Here is a 7,500-nt window from a genome sequence, read left to right as displayed (position 1 = left end):
ATGGGTGGATGGGTGGGTGGATGGATGGGTGGACAGATGGATGGATGGATGGATGGATGGATGGATGGATGGACAGCTGACAGACAGACTGGTGAGATGTGTATAAGATAGGTGGATATTAAATTGACTAGCTAATTCTTTAGGATGGATGGGTGGCTGGCTGGATGGATGGCTGGATGGATGGATGGATGGATGGATGAATAATGTAATAGAGACATTTAGAAAGGTACAGTTATCAGACAGCATCAGAGCTGATGAGATTCATATTATTTAACATAGCATATTCAGCTATCAGGCTTGTATGGAATATTAGGACATCTGCCATGTGGGTAACAGCTCCTTAGTGACATTCGGAAGTTCATTTCTGTCTGACACACACACACACACACTCACACAGACACACACACACACACACACACACACACATACACACACACACACACACTCACTAATGTGCCGTAATAAAAGGTAAAATATTTGCTGATCCTCTGTAAGGGATTAGTGGTTGAGCAGTAATTTGAGCCTATGCTATCAGGTCACACGGCTAACACCAGGACTGTCCTTAGTAAATGGATAAATGAATGACCACCTAACACCAGGGACTATTATTTCAACCTGGTAACATTATCTGATTTCCCTTACCGCTTCACTAGCTGTTGTTATTATGCTAATGACCTCACACAGATTTGTGACAAGCTCTGTATTTACTATATAGTGAATATATGTTGATATATTTGAATAATTGCGGTCTAAGTAATTTGACTATCACCCCTCAATAAGAGCGAGCGTAATTCATTGTAGAGTCAAATCTGCTGTATATTAACAGATGGAAAAATTAAAATGAACTTGTGATCATCTTGGTATGCATATAGAGTTGTCATATTAGCTCCACTTCCTCAGTCACTGCAGGCTCCTAGAGGGCCAATTAGTCCAGTCTCTAAAGCCTGTTACCTCTGTACAAGCCACGAGAGAGAGAGAGAGAGAGAGAGAGAGAGAGAGAGAGAGAGAGAGAGAGAGAATAATATGTGCAACATATTGAGTCAGCACTTTTCTCTTTTTTTATTTTCTTTAGCTAAAGGCTTACATCTTCTTTTTAATGAGTATTGCTGAAGTGGTGTAAGAAATATAACAGTTCCTTAGTCCCTCTCTCATTGTAATATTCAGTCCGTATGGTTAGAGCCGTTCTCAGGTAATTAGTGCACATTTTGATTCCGAGTGTGCGGCGCTAATGAAGGAGGCCTGTTGTGCGGGCCTCCAGTCTCTCACCCCTCCACCTTGGGAGACTCACCAGCCATTCATCTTCTTTGTACTGCACGTCCCAGCTGGGGTACCATGCTCTATCAGTATATATCAGTATAAATTCCTAATGTGGACTAAAGCTGACATAAAACTCAGAAAGACTTAATAAAAAGTTTTAAGGCAGTCGATTTGAAAAACTGGTAACATGAAGTGATGGGTGGAAAATAATAAGAACAGATAAAGATAATAACGTGAATAATGAATGTCTTGGAAATTTCCTAGTGTTGTTGGCCAAACAAGACAATCTTGACCAGTCTCACCCCCCAGAATACGGTCCTCGCGAATCATTCCCACTCCTGTAGACCCTCCTAAGCAATCTCACCCACTCGCGAAGATACCACTCATCAATCCCTCCCACTCATAAACCAACTCTTGTCCAATCCTATTTGCGCTTGAAAAACTTGTGATCAATTGCACATACTCCTGACTACATTCTAAGATCAATCCTGTGCACAAGCAAAAAATAAATAAATAAATACTCTGGACCAGTGATGTCCACTTTGGACCAATCCCACCCACTCTCAGAGAGACTCTTGACCAATCGTGCCTACACTCAAAGAGACTCTTAATCCTGCCCACACTCAAGGAGACTCTTGACTAATCCTGCCCACTATCAAAGAGACACTTTACCAGTCCTACCCACTATTGAAGGAAGTCTTGTCCAATTCAATCTGTTTAATAAGACACTCTTGCCCACACACTCCCAAAGATTTTTTCACCATTTACACCCACTTCCAAGGACACACTTAACCAGTACCACTCCTGTGACTATTATTTATAATTGCACCCGCTCCAGGCTTTTTCTAACAAACGGAATTTTTTCAATTTCCCAAACTGCATATAATATTAATTGACATTGGTAATGATACCTCTGTGACCTTGGCCAAGATGATGTGAATCTGTTTTATTTTCCTGAGTTTGATACATACCATGCATACCATTAACCCGAACAATACGTTGTCTATGTCTCTAGTATGCTCACCAACCATTTGTCACCAGTCCGGACCCAGCAGAAGGAGTCTTCCTTATTAGTCTAAAGATGCTTAAGACTCCGGTCTGTGTTTACTCAGCACAAAGGCCTCGGCTTTTTTTTTTTTGCAATCTCTTGAAAAAGCTCGTGTGTATTCAACCATGTGGCACCAGAAGGCATTCTGGTATCATCTCGTTGCCTGCAGCCTGCCTTTAGAAGTGGGTTCTCATTAGCAACCAGTGTCAGAGTGAAATGGTGACTGGGAACAGGGGGGTTGGATTGGTGCACTAGTCAGGAGCACTCTAGGGGATTAAGACCAGCCCAGAGGTGAGCTTTATGGGAGGGATCGAGGCCAGCAAGAGCGAGAGGATTGTCAAACAAAAGCAATGAGATTACAGACAGAAAAGCCCTTCAATATCAGGTCTCCAATATTGCCCAGGACTGCCACTATGGCTAACTTAAAAATGTCAAACATGATTTAAAAGGTTATTACACAGCCTGGTGTTAGGGGGGGGACAGTAGATTTGTTTTTATCCTCTTCTCTTTCTCTCTACCCTTTCTCTGGTCTGGTCTCTATACCCATCTATCGCTATCGATTGTCACTATTTCATTATAAACCTCTCTATAAAGAATGAGATTCCTACTCTCCATCTCTTCCTCATTCTTGAGGAACCACACTTACTGGCCACAAAAAAGGCATCTAATATCTGTCCCATATCTTTCCAACAAAAATCGATCCCTGGACAATTCTGAAAGCCAGGCCACAGCAACGGTATTGATGAGCTTATAAATTTTGAGGCAAACTGAATCAGTCTCTGTATTGATCTCCCTGTGGGGCTTTTTGAAGTGCAAACTCGGCCCGTCTCATTACAGAACTGTTGTGTGTGGGTTTTGCTCAGACTGTTGAAACGGTTCCTGAATAGGGTTAAGCATAAAGCATGACTGCCAGAGGCGGGTGGCTCTTCCTTTGATGCCCTTAGCTAATCTGTTAGATGCCATGTTCATGCATGTTATTTCCAATGTTCACTGGGGATATACACACCATTCAGCCTGGTTCCTGCATGTTCTAATTAGCACCGGAGTTCTGATGCTAGCCTCTGTTGAAATGTCATTGCCGGTGGCTGTTTTAGAGAATATCTGCTGCTTTTATTTTCTCTTTCTTCACACGCTACTGTCAGCAGTGTCCGTCAGCAGTCGTAGCGGTTCTTTATCTCCTTGTTTGCAGCTTGCACTGGCAGTCATTTCTCAACTTTCTTTAAGAGTTTGAACAGCTTCTAGGAGAACAGCCTCAACAGACCCAGCAAACATGGATTATTCTGTAATTAAGGCAGAACACACTAAATCTGCTCCGGGCTCATTTCATTCCTTTCATCCTTGCCGTTTTTCTGCATCCCTCCTGGCTCAGAACTGGTGCATCTATCATCATTTCACCCCGGGACTCGCTGTTGCTAGCATGCATAATCCAATGAGTGCTAGATTCCATCACACCTGCTACCCCTTTTTTCATCCAATGCTTCCCAGCGTTCTACAGCTCCATAAAGGAGAGGAGAGCGGAAACATCCTTTCCTCTGCTCCGTTCCCTCCCGCGGAGGTGCTCGAGGCTCTTTGTTCCAGACCGACGCAAACAGATTAATGTGGAATCAGGGGGATGATTGTATAATCAGAGGCTGCATCAGCAAAATGCATGTATGAGGTTGATTAGCCTGTCAGTCTCAGGGATGCTAGCCATCCCATGTCTGACCTGTTCAGATGGAGCGATATTAGCTTCCAGCTTTCAACAGACATGAAGATTGTTGCCTCCAGCACAAAACGCTGGCTACTGTATGCACCCATTCTTGGTTTTCCTAGTGCCAAATTTTACTCGATTCTCTTCACTTCTCTTTTCTTTGTTCCTTGCTTTCTCTCCATTCTCACTCTACTCCACCCCATCATGCCAAACCCACAAAATCCTGGACAGATAATCAGCAGGCTGCTCCCTTATGGCACAGGCCCACGGATGTCCAATGGGTGCCAACAGTTTGCCAGGCTGTTATAAGTGTGGCTTTGTCTGGGCCTGCTGCCCTTACGAGGGGCATGGAATGGGCTAATTACCTGTCATCTGGCTCACTGAGAAAGTCGAAGATGCCTTTCTTTGTCCTTGTATGTGAACTCATTTCAGAATACTAGACTTGATTTAGATATTTAGTCTGATACTATTTAGTCTCATCCATTTTTCCCAGAAACCTTCAGATAGAAAATTGCTCTGGTATCAGGTTCTACATAGAAAGGTTCCTCCGGTGGAGAAAGAAACCACATATTTCGAGATGACTATAATATATGACCGGAGACATGATGTCAGGGATCGGCCCGGACTTTCGGCCACGTGTGTTTGTTGTTATTCCTCGTCACGTGTCTGCCCCGCCTTCGTCTGCTCCTCCCTGTCTCCACACCTGCTCCTCGTTGTGTCATCATTGTCTTGTGTATAAATGTGAGTCGCGTTGCCGACGACAGCGCGGAGTCGTTAGTCACGTTTAGTCATTGTTACAGTAAGTGTCGTCATCTGTATTGTTTTAGTTCTCGTCCTTTTATTGTCTTTGTCTTTATCATTTATTAAACCCCATTCCTTTGAAGCTATCCTGTGTACGGGTCCGTCTCCTTCCTTCCCTGATTGTGACACATGAATATATATGAAATTGTTTACTTCAAAAGATCTTTTGACTGCATTCACAGTTTGTTGGCCTGAATAACCAGCATACACTATTTGCAACAGTTCTTTAAGTCCTTGTTGTTTTGCTAGCTAAGGGGTTCTACTCAGAACCCTACAGTATCTGATATAAATAAAACCTTTATGTCTTGCCTCAGAGGACATACCAAAGAGCGTTCTAGACAGGGTTCATCAAATTATAATTTTTTTTATATGTAGGTTTATAAATTGATTTATATTCTCATGTCTAAAATGCTTCAGGGTAGTAAAACTGGGAGAAAATGAAAGTTAAAAAAAAAAAAGTGGAGAACTGGTTGAACAGAGCGACAGAAAAAAAGAGAATTGGAGAAAAAAAAGTAAGAAGGATGGAGCGTAGGCAGAGTGATGAAACTCCCTTCCTCTGGCAGTCTGCCCACTCGGAGTGTAAGGGCTTGGTCGAGAGAGAAAGAAGAATAACAGGGTTTGGCAGCTAGCCAGGTGGTTGTCTCAATTTTTTATCTGTTTTATTCGTTCTCTATTCCTTCCAACTTTGTGAATATTTATTGCAAGTGCCAAGATCTTTCCCCCAAAAGTAATAGAAAATCCCCAGAGCGCCCAGGGCACCGGAGAGCGAGCAAATCTTCCGCGCCGGTCGCCGTGTCTGAGCTTTGCTAGTGTTTGCTTTTACTTTGAACAGCTACTATGTTTTCTCAACGATCTTATCACTGATTGCAAGAGACAAAAGATCCATCGTTCGGTATCTGACATTTCCTCACGATCTCAGACTGTACATGACACACCAGCCGACATTGCGTTCGGCATCGTGAACACTCCTGAAGTTGTATAAAGGTCTCCGCTAAGACTTTCCTCTATTTATACTACACAAATCTGATCGGTCGAACGGTGTCGATTAATATTATGTAGCAGCAGCGTTGACAGTGTTTCAGCTTTTTTGGAAGAGAGGCAAAAAAAAGAGTTTGGCGAGTGAACACAAGCGATGCGAAAGAAAACGACGGCTTGTACTTTGGAGAAGTGGTGGTACTGTATATGAGATAAAACAGTGTGAGATGTAGAGTTATTGGCTGTTAATATCAAAATCGGGACGTCAGTATTGACTCTGATGCGTCACACCGACCTGTTGTTAATTAGTTTTTAATAACCTGAGGATTCTTCCTCTGATATATTGTATTCTTCACTGATGGTTCAGAACCAGGACAGAAAACATTATCATGATAACAGGAGACGTCCTGGTCCTCTGCATTAGGTTAACAGGCCAAGGTAACATCAGCATCTAGTTTTGACAAGCAGCCTGAACGTGACACTTCCTTGCTGGTTAAGAAGCTTCCTGAAGCCCCAGTTCACCCTGCCCCAGGTCCTGGAGATCTTTTTAGTTTGTCCGTTTCGGATTACATGCTCAAGGACTCGGAAAGTCCTCAATAACATCTGCAATTTGACTCCCAAGTATTCTTGACAGAGCCATAAAACTTCTCACACACGGACTTAACGATCCTTGTCATTCATTCTTCACGAGCAGTTTGAGAATTAGGAGGACGTGTTGCCTTGAGAAGGCCGTACTGTACGTTCAACCTCGTCTTGGTTGATTCATTGTTATTTATTAATTATTGTTCTTTTTTAATGAAAGGAGTTTGAATTGAATAATCATTAGCATTATATAGTATAAAAGAGTCATTTTACGATACAGGATGATCATTCGGTTGTTGTTTGTTGGTTTGTTGGTTTATTTTGCAATTTGATGACAAAAGAATGAGTTGTTGTTGACATGTTTATCCTAGTATACATATAAAGTTCCCTCCCCCAAAGTTTGCGTAAGTTTCTGGGTGAAAACCAAAGTCTGAAGTAAGATTTTTTTTGGAATTATTGCAATTTATAGAATTATTGCAGAGATACTGAAGAAAATACATCTCAGTTTTTGTGTACTTTTTTTTGTTTTGTTAAATACAAAATATAACTTATAAAATATAAGGATGGCACGGTGGCTTAGTGGTTAGCATGTTCTCCTCACACCTCCAGGGTTGGGGGTTCGATTCCCGCCTCCACCTTGTGTGTGTGGAGTTTGCATGTTCTCCCCGTGCCTCGGGGGTTTCCTCCGGGTACTCCGGTTTCCTCCCCCGGTCCAAAGACATGCATGGTAGGTTGATTGGCATCTCTGGAAAATTGTCCGTAGTGTGTGATTGCGTGAGTGAATGAGAGTGTGTGTGTGCCCTGTGATGGGTTGGCACTCCGTCCAGGGTGTATCCTGCCTTGATGCCCGATGACACCTGAGATAGGCACAGGCTCCCCGTGACCCGAGGTAGTTCGGATAAGCGGTAGAAAATGAGTGAGAGTGAGTGAGTATAATTTAACTAAAAAGATACCAATAAAAATAGCAAAATCAACAACAAAAAAAAAAAAATAGTCGTCTCTATTTTAAATAATTCAGTAGTTCATTCTGCCTTCCAGAATTATTGCCACCCTTTTCATTGATATCAGACATATGAGGAATATACAAATATTATGCATAAACTTAGACATTAAATATTTTTTTATTTACATTTAAATCACAATTTAC

General features: G+C 42.2%; 1 protein-coding gene across 9 annotated transcripts in view; it reads left to right on the top strand.

Moving 5' to 3' along the window:
• robo2 (roundabout, axon guidance receptor, homolog 2 (Drosophila)) overlaps positions 1 to 7,500 on the top strand; it is a 232,080-nt gene that overhangs the window by 84,584 nt on the left and 139,996 nt on the right. The gene's annotated exons all lie outside the window — the stretch shown is intronic.

The sequence above is a fragment of the Tachysurus vachellii genome, chromosome 15, assembly GCF_030014155.1.
Source record: "Tachysurus vachellii isolate PV-2020 chromosome 15, HZAU_Pvac_v1, whole genome shotgun sequence".
NCBI lineage: Eukaryota > Metazoa > Chordata > Actinopteri > Siluriformes > Bagridae > Tachysurus > Tachysurus vachellii.
Note: the sequence above shows the minus strand (reverse complement) of the source record. Positions and strands in the feature narration are given on the sequence as shown.